This window comes from Cervus canadensis, chromosome 31 (assembly GCF_019320065.1).
Source record: "Cervus canadensis isolate Bull #8, Minnesota chromosome 31, ASM1932006v1, whole genome shotgun sequence".
Classification (NCBI taxonomy): Eukaryota; Metazoa; Chordata; class Mammalia; order Artiodactyla; family Cervidae; genus Cervus; species Cervus canadensis.
The window spans coordinates 29746266-29762602 of record NC_057416.1 but is presented as its reverse complement, the minus strand read 5'-3'; the positions used below and the strand labels follow the sequence as shown (position 1 = coordinate 29762602).

The window sequence follows — 16337 nt, the reverse complement described above, 5'->3', positions numbered from 1 at the left end:
TTCCAGATCAATATTCCCTTTGTTGAAGCTACTGCCTGGGTGAGTCTAAGTCTCCATAATGAAGAGCTTACTAATAACTGCTCCATGACTGAACCACACCGACTCTGCATTGTCAACTCCATCTTACCCCCAGCAAGATGCCCTACCCACTCCTCTCTCTGAATGATTGAGCTTTAGCCTACTCACAAGGAAGGTGCCCAAGCTAGGAAATTTCCCTATCACCTTTTATGCTTGCCTTCATCTGACACAGGAACTGAAAGACTGCCTTTTGCTGACACATATGGTTAATGGTCAGGAGACTCTCAGGGCAAGGAAAACTGTGTTCCCTTCAGTGCTAATCCTTCTCTTGCTGGTAGTCATGATCTGTTTTTAGCTTTGGCCCCTTTAAGTCCCCTGTACCCCTTTAAGCAGTGCAGAGCACAGCTTTGAATGCCTCTGGACTGTCTTCTCCCCCGACGCCATCCTGCCTGTAAGTTCCCCACAATAAATTTCATAATTGCACTTTATGTAGTTACCCGCTTCATCTTTCAGTCTTAAGATTCCCTTCTCAGTTCGAAGGAGATTATTCAGTATCTCCGCCACTCAACTGCCTCATCTAGGCAAATTCATGTGTCTGAATTTATTTCCTCTCTTATTTAATTTGCAAGTCCTCTAGTTTTTTTTAATTTTAAATGAAACCGTTTATTTTTTACTAGTATTTTAAAATTCTAATCTGCCCCAGGGGAAATGTTTTGGCCAAAATTTATCTTCTCGTGATTTCTAAACTTGAAAAGAAATATATTGTTGTGGGAAGGACAACACCAGGCTGGACATTAAAGAAACCAGGGTTCTATTTCTCTTCTGTCACTAACCAGACCTTGAATTGGCCACTTCTTCTTATTAGATTTCAATTTCCTGATGGATGACAGGAAAGGATTGGACCAGATCACCTCAGAGGGAGGTCTGCTCTGGAAGGGGAACTCAGAGAATTCCAGATTCACACTTTTTACCTTGGAAACTATCCTTTATTTTGGAGAAGTTAGATATAAGGGGATCTATTCTCTCCGGTGGCTCAGATGGTAAAGAATCTGCCAATGCCAATGCAGGAGACCTGGGTTTGATTCCTGGGTCAGGACTAGCCCCTGGAGGAGGACATGGCAACCCACTCCAGTATTCCTGCCTGGAGAATTCCACGGACAGAGGAGCCTGGTGGGCAAAGAACCTCGGGTCGCAGAGTCAGACATGACTGAGGGACTAACACTCTCCCTTTCTTCCTCCATCAGACCTAAAACCCTTTCTATGCTCCTCCAGGACACATTTCCATGTGGCATATGTGTCATTTCCATCTTTTCAAGAGGGAGTTGAAAAACATTTAAGGTCTTGAGTCTTTTAGGATTCACTCTCACCTGCTTCACCAATTCATCTCCCTCTTCTATCCCAAACACACCTATTTTCTAGCCTCACTGAATCACTCAGAGGATTATCAGGTACAGAGGCTCTGGCATTTTGGAGGACCATGGCAATACCTTCTGTGAGAAGACGATCTCAGATGGCTTCTTGAGCAACCAAAGTTGCCAAGAAGAGCAGAGTAGAAAAAAAAATAAGGTTCTCAGACGTCCTAGACATGAGGAAATTTTGTGGGAGGTTTGATATTATATGGGTGGTGGGAACTAGATCTATTGATATTTGAGTTTTCATCATAATAGTATTCCTTAGAAATCCTGGGGGCGGGGTGGGGGGGAACCTTAGGCTACTTTACCTCAGGTTACTTTAGTAATAGAACTGTCTATAAATACAGGACAGAGCTCAAACCTGTATAATTTATACTGTATTAGACTTTAAGCTATTTTGAATTTATCTTTGCATTATTCCACCCCCAGCCCACACCCCTACAACCCATTACCATAAACAGCTCAGATCCTTGACAGAACACACATTTAGAAATATACATTAAATAAGACTTACTCATAGTATGAAATCACAAAGTAAATTTAATTAATCTTTTAATGTTCATTTTAATTTAGCCAAAAGGGCAGCCCACCCCCCCACCCCCCACCAATATGTGTAATGCTGTAAAATCTTTTTGTTGTTGTCCAGGAAATACAAAGTCTGACATTCATATTCTCAAATCATAAGGTTGTTTAGTCCAACAACTGGTTTGGATGTTTTGGAAATTAGGTCTTTCACTCTGATAGAAAAACCAATAATTCAACCCATCCAGGACTTCTGGATGAGACTTCTTCCTTCCTCTCCTAGTCAGGGTCTGTCTCAGGCAGAAAGTCTGTAGCCTGGAAAAGGAGGCAGCAATAGAATCTTTTCTCTTCCTCCCTCACCTCCTCTGACCCACCAGCTGCTGCTTTCTGGTAGAGCTGGGATGGAGGGTTGGGACAAAAGCCAGGGCTAGCCTGTTAGATTTCCTGGCAGCACCCAGACATCACTGACTGCAGAGACTCATATTAAGCTCTCGGAGAGGTTTGGGTCAATCACTTCTCTCCTGATTGAAGTGCAGGAGAGGGATCTTCCTAACCCTGGAGATGGGGGCTAAGTGGGAAACAATAAACAACCAGTTGTCTCCAAATACCCTCTTCCCCAAGCCTGTCTTCTGCTGACCCTTCCTATACCTGCATGTTAGTGAAGAGCTGCAGTCAGGGAGCTGTCCTGTGCCATCCATGACGTTCCAGTTCTACAGGGCAGTCTGTCTCGGAATTCACTTTGATATCTGATATTTTCACCAAAGAATCTCAAATGAAACACTCATGTTATTGACAATAGCCTATTACAGAAAATCAGAGGATGTTTGTGGAGCAGGAAGTAATGGTACTTATAGATTTCATCCTTGGGAGACACCAGGTCACTCAAGTGGAGAAATCAAGACTGTTTCTTGACCCAAAAGAAAGTTTACCTTTCCTCTCTTCCATTCCTTCTCCCTTCATTCACTGTTATCTGCTTATGCATCTAAATTGAATTTTGTGTTTATACTGCTCCAGCCAACTTTATTTTATCCAAGAAAAAGTTTGCTTTGAGAACAAATGGACAAATGTCCCAACACACCCATTCCTGGGGAGGGTGGAGGAGCCCGGAGTGTTGGGGCACAGAGCTTGCCTGTTCTAAACAACCGCGAGATTTGTCCTGTTTCCCCAGAGCCTGCTAATATGGAGAATTTTATAGTGGCAATAAAGGGTCTGAAACTACCTCAGAGTCCCCTGGCACTTCTCTTAATTCACTTCTAACCTGCTGGCAAGGGGGGCTTTTTCCATCCTTTAATTCTAATGAATTCTATAATCTCAAAGTCTTATTTCCCTGATTTAGGATCTCTAGTGTCCCTAATGATGAGAGCCTTCCAGTCATTCATTATATGCCCTGTGTTTTTCTTCCTTGCTTGGACTTGATAAGGTGCACCATAGTATAAAACCTGCCATTTTTTTCCTACTTAAAGTCTTTTTTTTTTCTTCTATTTTTGGCCACACTGCATGGCATGAGGGTTCCTAGTTCCCCTACCAGGGATCAAACCACTGCAGTGGAAAGACAGTGTCTTAACCACTGGACCACCAGGAAAGTCCCTAGGGTTAACTCTTAATTTCCTTTCAGAAATCTTCTTGTCTCTGCAGAATCAATAGAAATCTAGAATGAATGAAAAGAACAGGATCTGGAAATATGTAAGCAGATTTTCAGATGTGGGGCAAACTGAGGATGAAGTTTGAGGATGTAATAATATCTCATTTCCCAGAGAAACACTAGCCTCTTTCTTTCTTATTGAGTGAAAAAATTTTTGTCTGAGCCCAAAGAAGAGAAATTCCAATGATGTGAAAGGAGAAAGAATCAGAATAGCAATGCATTCAAATTAAATAAATGCTGGAGAGAGTGGCAATGTAAATTACCAAACGCTGTTGGTGGTAATGGAAATTGGTATAGGGCCACTATAGAGAACAATATGGAGGTTCCTTAAAAAAAAAAAAACAAAAACTAAAAATAGAACTATAGCATGATCCTGCAATTCTATTCCTGGGCATATATCCAGAGAAAACTCTAATTTGAAAAGATATATGCACCCCAGTGTTCACAGCACACTATTTACAATAGCCAAGATGTGGAAACAACCTAAATGTTCATTGACAAATGAGTCAACAAAGAAGATGTGGTGTATATATATATATATATATATATATATATATGAATGATGGAATACTGAGCTATGCTGTGCTGAGTTGCTCAGTCATGTCCGACTCTTTTCAAGTCTATGGACTGCAGCCCGCCAGACTCCTCTGTGCATGCGAATTCTCCAGGCCAGAATACTGGAGTGGGTTGCCATGCCCTCCTCCAGGGGAATCTTCCTAACCCAGGGATCAAACCCAGGTCTCCGGAATTGCAGGCAGATTCTTTACCATCTGAGCCGCCAGGGAAACCCAAACATACTGGAGTGGGTAACCTATCCCTTCTCCAGGGGATCTTCTCGACCCAGGAATCAAAACGAGGTCTCCGGCATTGAGGGTGGATTCTTTACCAGATGAGCTACCTGGGAAGCCCCAATGGAACACTACTCAGCCATAAAAAAAAAAAAAAATGAATGAAATAATGCCATTTGCCACAATATGGACGGACCTAGAGTAAGGAAAGCATGTCAGACAAAGACAAATATCAAATGATGGCACTTACAATGCGCACTCTAAAAATGGTACAAATGAACTTACTTACAAAACATAAATAGACTCACAGGCATAAAAAACAAAATGACAGTTACCAAAGGGAATAGTGGAAGAGAGGGATAAATTAGGAGTTTGGGATGAATGGATACATGCTACTATATGTAAAATAAACAACAGAGACCTACTGTATATCACAGGGAACTATACTCAATATTTTGTAACAGCTCCTAATGGAAAAGAATCTTAAAGATTAGTAGAGCACATACAGTAGTTCATTTGAATTCACCAGTTTTTATTTATTCACACTTCCATCTATTTGGCCAGCATGAATTAGCCACCTTTGCTATGTTAGAAATTTTTCTAGACATGGTCAAACTTTCCTGGAGGATATCATCTCAGTGAAGATCCCATGCTCTCTTCCTTAACGAACACACAGGGCTTCAGGGGTCACCTGCAGAGTTCCCAGTCCCGTTGCCTGACCAGAGAACTCATTATCTTCAGAAAAGACAAAGAAAACCCCTCACCGCTATATGTGTCACAACGGCATTTCTCTGCTTTAAAAACATGTTACTGCCATACTTCTCTACTGAGGGAGAGGGCATATGATAAGGGGCACCTTGATAACAATAAAATACATTTGTTTCCCAAGTTTATAAATTATACCTTTTTTTTTTTAAGTACTGCAACAAATATAAATTCAGATAGCCAGTTAACAGCATAGCAGTCCATTCGGAGATTCTTTAACGCTAGTTGTGTGTAAGAATTGCCCAAGAAAGTTAAACAATTGAGAAGTTTAGGCAGGTCCTATCTAAGAAAATTCTGATGCTCTAAGTATGCAGTGAGGCTTAAGTTAAGAGGGGTTTTAAGGCCCTTAAATAATCCTAATGGCAAACTTCCCTGCTGGTCCAATGGTTAAGAATCTGCCTGCCAATGCCGGGGGCACCGGTTAGGTCCCCAGTCTAGGAAGATCCCATATGCTGGGGAGCAACCAAGCCCATGAGCCACAACTACTGAGCCTGCGTCCCCTAGAGCCCAAGCTCTGCAGCAAGAGAAGCCACCACAAAGACAAGCCGGTGCATCACAGGAAAGAGTAGCCTCTGCTCACCACAACTAGAGAAAGCCAGTGTGCAGCATCAACGACCCCGCGCAGCCAAAAATACACAAACAAGAAAAAGAACAACATTAAAAAGAAACAATAATCCTAACAGGTCATCCGAGGGAAGAGCTGCCAGAACCTTTATTGATGACTGCCCCCCCCGAAATGTTCTTCTAGGAGATAATATCTCACTGTGAGTAGGAAGGAAAAAAATGGTTGTTCACATTTTGGGTCATAGCTGAGAAGAGTTTCACATGGCAAAAACCATTCATTGTCAGTTAAAATGTTTAGTTTTCTTCTCCGTGCCGTTCTGTTGAAGATCAAAGTGCTTTCTGACACTGGCAGATTTTGACAGCCAGAGAAGTCACATGCCAACCGTACTTAGGTATCTTTTCTCTCAAGTGACTATTGCGTTTACCTTAATATTCTGAGACATTCAAACAGCGCTGCCCTCAGAAAAGACTCTAAGAATAGCTTGTCATCTTCCTGTTCTCTTTGACATTTTTCTGATCCGCACATTCTACCTCTAATGTCCTTTAGGTAGCCAGAAGAGACTTGAGGAAAGCACGCACGCGTGCACACACACACACACACACACAGACACACACACACTGGCCTTTCCAACTAGAATGATGGACCAACTTACTCTTTTGTCCAATTTAGTTTTGATTGCTATGGTGATTGTATATTTTTAGAATTCAGCTTTTTTTCTGGGCTTCAGAGAATATTAAATTCCTAGATTGCTTATCCAACCAAGATCAGTTCCCTCCATCTCTTCCTTTAATGAGGCTTGATGTCCTTTAATTCAATTCTGCTGGTTTCTTTGGGTGAGAGAAACAAGCAGGTCTGGGACATGACATTTCTCTTTATGAATGAGACAGAAAAATGATTCATGAAAGTGTACATTTTTTTTTTAAGGGAGAAAAAAAAAGAAGTTTATCCAACAAGATCACCACAGGAATTTTTAGCCACAATCCTTGTAAATTCAAGAATTTACCTGGTTTGTCTTCACCTTCCTATGACTGGGGTTCAGGCCATCAGGGACTTTTTAAAATTCAAAGCACAATTTCCAAAACCTTAAAGGTATGGCTCTCCTACAAATGCATATGGACCTGTTTCAAGAACTTTATTCAGCTTACTCATGAACAAGGAGACCAGTAATGAGGCAAAGGCTGGTTTAAAGAGCATCTGGAGTTTTACAAACATTTTGAAGCAATGATAGAACAAGAGTGATAAATTAAATGTGAGCCTGAGTGATGTCCCACAAGCAAACCTGCATAGGAGTTATCTTTTCTACCTGAGAGAAACCAATTGCATTTTTACTGGGCTCAAATTTGTAAGTTACCACAAATTTTATTGGGCTTCCCAGGTGGCTCAGGTGATAAAGAATTCAGGAGACCCAGGTTCAATCCCTGACTTGGGAAAATTTGCTGGGGGAGGGCATGGCAACCCACCGCAGTATACTTGTCCAGAGAATTCCATGGACAGAGGGGCCTGATGGTCCATAGGGTCGCAAAGAGTCAGACACGACTGAGCGACTAACACTTTCACTTTTCACATATTTTATTAAATTTTTATTCAACAATAAACAATGATTCAAACCAAGTATATTCCCCGAGAATAAGTGATCCTTGCGTGTGCCTTTCAAGCAGTGCCTCCGTGTAACACTGGAAGAACATGCTGCATACCTTTTTATTCAATTCCTATGCTTTACATAATTTTCCTTATAATTTAGCGGTGGTAACAGTTTCAAAGCAGCAAGACCCTGAGATAGCCGAGGCCAACTTTCAGGTGATGGTAATGGGTCCATGGTTCTTCCTCCCCAAGGTCACCGCTGTGTATGTGCACACAAGGGCACACGTGATGTATGACACATGACAAGTCTGGCACTGCATAGGCAACGTGAAAACTTTTAAATCGCTTTTGAAAAAATGAATTTGCTTTTCAGAAAACTTAAACCAACCTGATCCTTTGAACCAACTTTATTAATTTTCCTTTCCTACTGTCTTCTTCATTGGAAAGGGCTTCTTTGTACATTTCCTAAAGAAGCAGCGGCATTTGAATCTACTTGGAATTGTTCTGTGGAACCGTTCATGGAATGCATGCCACTGTCCTTCACAAAGGACTTTTACACAGGTGCTTAGAAATCTAGAAAACAAGGACTGGCCTTTGCCAGATGAACATCCAGAATCGGGGCTTTCTTCAAGATTGCTGCAGTTTTAAGTATAAATTTAGATTTAAGTTCCTCTTATTGATGCCAGTTAAGTTCCTTGAGAGGGTTTCTGGAACATAAAAGAGAAAACCTAGCTTTCATGTTTTCCATCATCTTGAGGAAGGAATATCACAGTTACGTCTTCCATTTCCATTTTGTTTCCTTGCTTTCATCTTCAAAGTTTCCTGATCTTTGGAGAGGTCCTTAAAGATTCTCCTCTTATACTGAGAGGATCATAATGATATAAAGGATCACCCTGACTAAATGCACATGTTAATAAGCCTTGGAAACAGTTCAAAAAGAGCTCATAGGCTTAGAATTTATTTTCCACTATAGAATATTCAGAATGGAAAGCCAAACCTTTTGGAACTGGGTCAGACCTGCTCCTTAATCCCGCCAGTCTGTGGGCACATGATAACATCTCTGGGTGGCATTGCAATTTTCTCCAATTTGCTAACGAAGACTAATTATCCAAATAATTCAGCCTACTCTCTGCTCTTGACCACTGCAAATCTCCCTGCTGTTCCTTAAAGCTCTGTTTGTTCCCCATTTCTTCTCTTGTTTTAAACCCCTCACTGTTCTGAGTGCCTTTTATTTAAAGAGAAATTGGATACCTACTGTGTAAATTTCTGCAGGGAGTCTTTTAATGTAGACTGTAGCAATTTTCTCTAGGAATATGCTAATAATTACAACGGCTAGGGATTTGGACTTTGTTATCTATGGAGGAGGAATTGTGTGAGAAAATGGGGGTAAAAAAATCTCAACTCTCTAGCACTGCTGAAAAGAAAACAAGAAAGAATAAAATAATAAAGGAGAAAGGAAAACAAAGTTATTTGTTCAGATGTGGGCTAGATATAGACAAATGCTTAGAAGTAGTGACTGTGACCACTGGTCTTTGTGCAGGCTCTTAGGAAAAGGCACCCATGAAGGGAGAATGGTGAACTTTGGTCCCGCAGGGCCTCCGTAGTCATGGCAACAGAACATCCCCTGGAGTCAAAATGGGATGTACTAGAGTCCTGTCTGTCTCCTCTGTTGGAGGTACGGGTGTCTGAACAGCAATTTCACAATCCTGAATTGCTGGTTAAAATTAGTTTGAGAGTTTTGGCTTTTTCTTTTTTGTCTTTGTTTAAAAGACAACTTTTTAAAATAAACTGCATAGTTGTAATTCAGAGAAAAGTTTCTGGGAAATAAATATGGTTATTTTAGAACCCAACTTGCACTGAAGTGATGGTATTATACATTCACACAGAGTTTGATAAACAGCCAGGTCCTATCCAAAGGTTATTTGTGAAGTGGATTATTTAAGGTGACCTAAGGTTTTCTACTTTTAATACCAAGCAGCGTTTGGTGGTCACAGACTAACTTGGTCTGACCCTTTATCACAAAGTTCTGAACACCCAGTCACTCTGTAAGCTTGTTTCAACCAAAATGAAGGGGGGAAAGAGATTACTTTTTAGAATTTCTATAGGAGAAATGAGGCAAAAAAAAAATATTTCCACATGCTGATGTAAAAATTAAAGCACTGGAAAGGAGAAGGTATTTGCCCATAATGGAACCAAAATAAGTCCCAAGATTCTTAAATTCTTTGCTAATTTTTATAGGTTAGACTTCTGAAACTCTGGTTTTGATGACTGCTTTAAGGGTTTCTTCTTGGACAAAAGTGTTAAGAAGTTATGCAAATGAAAAAGGATCATGAATTCACTTTAATTAAAATAAAAATAAAATCAATACCCAGCAGTACTTTAGGAGTTTCACAGAAGGGAAAAACAACCAAATAATGTTAATAATGGCAATATTACTACTAATAATATAAGTAACATTTACTGAACAATGTTTATGGGTGCTAATCATTCCATAGGAATTATCTCATCCATTTTTTTCTACTTGAATGATGAAGAAACACAAAGAACTTAAGGATCTTCCCCAAAGTCACACAGGTTATAATTGGTAGAGTCAAAATTTAAACCTAGGCCATCTGACAGTAGTGTCTGTGTTTCTAATCACCCCACTACACTCTACTGTGCTTCTACACTATAATTTAAAACACATATACAAGATTTGTGTACTGTAGAATAATGAAATATTTATGAGTTACTTAAAAATCTACTAACTGTATCACTAGAATGACCAGCCACCACCCTTGCTGAGCTCCTATGTATCAGCTACATCCCTGGGCACTGTGTACATATTATCTCCACTTCTTACCACAAATCTGCAATGAAAGGAATATTATCCCCATATTTTATATGAATAAATGAAGCCTAGAGATATTTTCATCATCTGCCCAGGGTTATAGTTAAGCAACAGGCTTAACTAGAGAGTGAGCTCAAGTATGGGTTTTGCAAAGCATCTGTTTTTTTCCAATGATGCTGGGCTGGTTTCTCCAAGTTGTTTTAAGGTGTAGTTTCAGTTTTACCAAAACGGACTAGACACCAAATATCTCTTCCTAATCCCTGGCCTTACTTTCTTACTGAAGTTGTTAATGAGATCATAGTATTAGAAGTACTGTCTCCAGAAAACCTGAATAAACCACACTATTTACCTGAAGGGAAGATGATGGTTTATCTTTTAAACTGAGTGACCATCAGTAGCTGATGAACTTGGTTTTCACTCTTTAACACTTGAATGAATTAAAAATGAATGAATGAATGGATAAACACTAAGACAACTGCAATCTAAAAATTGTGACTCACCATCCGATACAATAAGAATGAAGTCACTGACCACTGCAGTCGCTGACTTTCAACACCCCCTAGAAGGAGTTCAGGGTGGAGATCAGGAATGAGGCACTCTCTGCTCTGGGAAAAACCAGCAGAACAGGCCCTCAGATAATTAATTATTTTCAGGAGAAGATTTTATGAACCTGGTTTCCTGTATCTTCTCATACACAGAAAAGCACTAAAATTATTAACACAGACATCTGCTCCTTGGGACTAGCAGCAACCTTCTGCTAAAATGTGTGTCTGAGTGCATATCCCTTTCACCAAAATCACATACATACTGACCTTCCCCCTCCACCTCTTCCGAGCAGTTTCTCAGAGCTATCTGATGGGCTGTCTCCCAGGCTATAGTCCTCATTTTGCCCCAAATAAAATTTAACTCACAACTCTCACGTTGTGTACTTTTTTTTTCAGTTAACACAACCTACCATCTAGTGAACATCTAGTAGTTAGTAGGCACCGTGCAATACCATTCTAATACTTTCCATGAAGGTTGTGTAGTAAAGTGATGATTTTATTATTAGTTCAATATTCAAGGATGAGGATCTGAAGCTTAGATTAAATTAATGGATCACTTAGAGTTTCAGCCAGTGAATGAGATTGTTGGAAACAGAGCCCAGGGACCTATGGCTCCAAAGTTTGAACTGTTCAATCTATGTTTGAAATTTCTCTTTTAAAAAATTTTAGATATGTTTTAGATACAAAAGAATATTTTAGAAATATCTGTAAGGAATATAGAACAACTGTTTCAGGGAGTACCCAAATATTCATGACCCAGATTTATAAATAAAATATCACCTTAAACTTCTCTGAGTGACTTTTATCCCTATCCCCACTTTCTACCTTAGAGAGTTTCTTTATGGTTTCATATTTGTTAATAGTCCTAAGTAATTCACTATTTAGATATACATGCTTTGCACCTTTAAGTCAGTTGAATGAAACCCTTTTTATTTTACTTGCTGTCTTTGCTTAGCATCATAACTAAGCTCATCTATAACACTGAATAAAGCTGTGTTTAATTTCTTTTCACTGTTGTATAAAATTCTATATTGTCTCTGCCATACTTTTTAAAAATTTAATTATAGCTGACTTAGAATATTATTCAGTTATAAAAAAATGAAATAATTCCATTAGTAGCAACATGGGTGGACCTAGAAATGATCATACTAAGTAAAGTAAGTCAAAGAAAGATAAACAACAAATGATGTCACTTGTATGTGGAATCTTAAAAAATGACACAAATCAACTTATTTACATAATAGAAACAATCTCACAGAAATAGAAAACAAACACAGTTACCAAGGAGAAAGTGGAGGGAGAGGGATAAATACCCTTTCTACTTGTGATTAATGTTAGTGTGTTTTTCCCTTCCCACCCTTCCTTCCTCCCTTCCTTTCTTTCCCTCTTTTTTCCTTCTTTCCTTTATTTCTCTATTGTAAGGAGTGCTGACAAGAATACATTATACACATCTCCCAGAGTATATCTGAGAAGGTCACAACACCATAAGCTTTACATTGTTGGTCTGTGAGATAATACCATATTGTTCTCCTAAGCTGATGGAGCAATTTCTACTACAATTTATTCTAAATAACACTTTATTATTATTCATCTTCCCCTACATCCTCACCAACATATGATATTGTTATATTTCAGTCTTTACTAATATGATCGGTATAAAATGGTACCTTATTGTGAATTGATAAGGTTGAATATCTTTTTAGGTATTTTATTTGCATTTTTTTCTGTGAACTGCCTATCCATTTTTTATTTTTGCCATATTTTTCTATAGGGTAATTTACGTTTTTCTTATGTTTGTAGGTTGTTATATTTTGGACATCAAATATTACAATTTTAATCTATTAAAAATAATTCTACCAGCTTACATAGGGATTTCACTTATTTATATGGACTTTCGATGAATTGAAATTCTAAATTTTAATATACTCATATTTGTCAATCTTTCCCTTCATTCTTTGTACACAAAGGCAATCTTCCTTAATCTTAAGTAATGAAAAGATTTTGCTCAAAGTTTCGCCTTTTGCATTTAATATTTAACCCAGCTAGAGTTGATATTTGCTTAAAGCATTATAAACCTAATTTCCATATATGTGTGGCTGTGTTCCTGGATTCTCCTCTAATTTTCCAGTTCTTCCATTTTTGTGACAGTATTGTGTTGTCTTAATTTTTACAGTTTATGGTAATACTTGATATCTGGGAAGCCAAATCCAATTACTTTGCACTTCTTAAGCAATGTCTCACTATTCTTACACCTTTGATCTTCCCCATAAATTTTAAAATAAGCTTGTTAAATTCCCCAAAGTCTGTTGGTATTTTGACTAGAGTTGAATCAAATCACTAGAGCAATTTGGTGAGAATTTACATCGTTAAGATAGTGTCTTTTCCTTGTTAATTTACAGACTGTGTATGTGGTATGGTTCCTATTTATTTAAGTCTCTGAAAACATTTTCTTCAATATAATTTTCTCCATACAAATTTTTTACATGTATTGCTTGATTAATTCCTTGGTACTTTACTTTTTGTTTGAAGCCAATATGAAAGCTATCTTTTAATAACAACCTTTTATAAATGTTTTTGAGCATGTGTCAAATTGCAATTGATTTCTTATCCTTTTAAAAATAAGTTTAATTTTTTAGGAGATTTAGAGTTATAGAAAACCTTGTAAGATAGTACAAAAAGTTTCCATACATCTTATACCCAGTTTCCCATATTTTTAAATTCTTATATTAGTATAAGGCATTTGTTGTATATATTCCACCTATATTGGCATACTATTAACTCAAGTAATATTGTATTCAAATTTCCTTATTTTTACCTAATTTCTTTGTCTGTTCCAGGATCCCAACAGGACATCATATTGCATTTGGCACCACCTCTTCTTAGGGTTTAATTGGCTCAAACAGTTTTTAAAAGATTGCTTGACTTGATGACCTGGACAATTCTGAAGAGCACTGGTTAGGATTTTTTTAGAGCCTTCTATCGAAAATTTGTCTGATATTTTTCTCATGATTATAGTTTTTTGAGAGGAAGACCACAGAAGCAGTATGTCATTTTTCTTTCATCTTATCAAGGGTACATAGTATAGGTATGTAATCTATAAATATATTGAATCATCATGCTGTACACCTAAAACTAATATAATCCTGTAAGTCAATTGTACTGCAATTTAAGGATTCATGGCACAGAAGCTGACCCCGGTGGCCTGAATGAGGTGGTGTTTGTCAGATTTCACCACTGTAGAGTTTTTCTCTATCCCCTCACCATACTGTAACCTTTAGAAAGAAGACCCCACCCCTGTCTAAGGAGTGGGGAGTGAGTCATGTTCTACCTTCTTGAGGGCCAGATATCCACACAAGTTAATAAGAATTCTTCTGCACATAAGACTGTGCCTTCTCCCACATTTATTTATTCACTTATTTATCTAAGCATGGGCTCATTAATATTTAATTTAAATTTTGTGCTGTAATCTAGTACTACTTTATATTGTTGCTAAAATTGTTCTATCTTTAGCCATCAGAAGCTCTTTCAATTGGCTCCTGTGTTCCACTGTGGATAAACTATCACTCTGGGGTTTTTTTTTTTTTTCTGACCTCTGCCTTTACAATCAATTTTTTAAATATATTGATCTTATAGCAATTCAAATAATTTCCTTTTTCCTGCAACCATGTTATCTGCAAATAATGACAGGCTGTCTTCCATTCAACTTACTACAATTCTTATACCTTTTACTTATTTTTTTTTGCCTTGCTGCATTATTTCATATGATGCTGATATGAAGGTATAATAGAGAATGCATTTGACTTGTTTTGGATAGTATAGGAGATAAGTTCAATATTTCACCACTGAGGAGGATGTTTGATGTGTTTTTTTGTTTTCTTTTCAGGGTGTTTTTGTTCTTTTTTCTCTTACTTTATTTATCAAGGTAAAGTATCCTTCCAGCTCAAACTTGCTGTCTTGTTTGTTTGCCCTAAAAAGAGTCTAAAAAAGAATGAAAATGCAATCATTTATGTTGGAGGTGATCTCAGGAAACACCATTAAGAGAGTGCTTAGTGAATCAGGAAAGAGAAGGAAACCAATAAAAGGAGCTTTATAAAGCCGGTTATCTTCCAGGAATCAGTGCAAAACATATTCCTTTAGTTTTTCAGAGGGACAGATGAGAAAGCTGAGAGCCTTTGGTTGAGGGCTGCCAGGGAGAGAGCAGGGTATTGATTCTCTGGCACTTCCTGCCTAACTGGTTTGTAATTTTCCTTTTGAATATTGCCTTTCTCAGATTTTTAGTTTCAAGACTATTGTTATTCAGTCGCTCAGTTGTATCCAACTCTTTGTGACCCTATGAACTGCAACACGCCAGGCTTCCCTGTCCTTCACCATCTTCCAGAAGTTGCTCAAACTCATGTCCATTGAATCAGTGATGCCATCCAAACATCTCATCCTCTGTCAGCCCCTTCTTCTATCTTTCCCAGCATCAGTGTCTTTTTCAATGAGTTGACTCTTTGCATCAGGTGGTCAAAGTACTGGAGCTTCAGCTTTAGCCTCAGTCCTTCCAATGAATATTTGGGGTTGATTTCCCTTAGGATTGACTGGTTTGATCTCCTTGCAGTCCAAGGGACTCTAAAGAGTCTTCTCCAACACCACAGTTAAAAGCATCAATTCTTTGATGCTCAACCTTCTTTATGGTCCAACTCTCACATCCATACACAACTACTGGAAAAATGATAGCTTTGACTAGATGGACCTCTGTTGGCAAATTAATATCTCTGCTTTTTAATATGCTACACAAGTAGCATATTAAAGCTACTTGTGTCATAGTTTTTCTTCCAAGAAGCAAGCATCTTTTAATTTGAAGGCTGCAATCACTGTCCACAGTGATTTTGGAGCCAAAGAAAAGAAAGTCTGTTTCCACTGTTTCCCCATCTATTTGCCATGATGTGATGGGACCAGATGCCATGATCTTAGTTTTCTGAATGTTGAGTTTTAAGCCAACTGCAACTCTCATATTTTGAGATCTGATTTAGTCTAACCTCATGCTCTTTCTTCCACATTGGTATTTTTCCTATGCCCTGAAGAAGACGGTATATATAATTACAATGTGTTAGCCTGGAGTGGGGATGTTTGTGATGGGAAACTCTAGGTAGAACTAGGGTCAATATAGGTGTGTCAGCCCTTACAGCACTAATGTTCAGGAATAAGAGAACAGATATAGGTGTTAAATATTTTAGATACCGGTTTTATCTTCAACAACTTGGTTTTACCTAGAGTCCTCTCCCCTCACATACCTAAATTATGTTAAACATCTTTCAAATCTTTGAGAAACAGCTTTATTTCTCCACTTTGCCCAATCTCAAAACATGACCTCAACCTCTCTAAATATTACAGTATTTTTAAAGTTGTCTGGTGTAGGAAAAACTGTAGACAATCATGTGGAGCTATACCAGAAACTTTTAGAAGCCAGTATGCGTCATCCTGGGGTTTTGCATCACATCACCTGCTCAGTATCTCTACAGTAAGCAGCACCATTTATTTTATTCTTTGTTTTTATTGGAGTATAGTTGCTTTACAGTGTTGTGTGAGTTTCTCTCGTACGGCAAAGTGAATCAGTTATACATATATCTCTTCTTTTTGGATTTCCTGCCCATTTAGGTCAGCACAGGGCACTGAGTAGAGTTTCC

At 38.3% G+C, this 16337-nt stretch overlaps 1 long non-coding RNA gene across 2 annotated transcripts; it reads left to right on the top strand.

The window, feature by feature from the left end:
- Positions 1–408: 408 nt before the first annotated feature.
- Positions 409–14641, top strand: LOC122432454. Of its 2 annotated transcripts, XR_006266831.1 has the most exons (3): positions 409–469; positions 6637–6801; positions 13506–14641. It is a non-coding gene; the product is annotated as an uncharacterized LOC122432454 (long non-coding RNA). The 2 variants fall into 2 exon arrangements; XR_006266830.1 differs by lacking the exon at positions 13506–14641 and having other exon boundaries at positions 6637–6990.
- The last annotated feature ends 1696 nt before the right edge of the window (positions 14642–16337 follow it).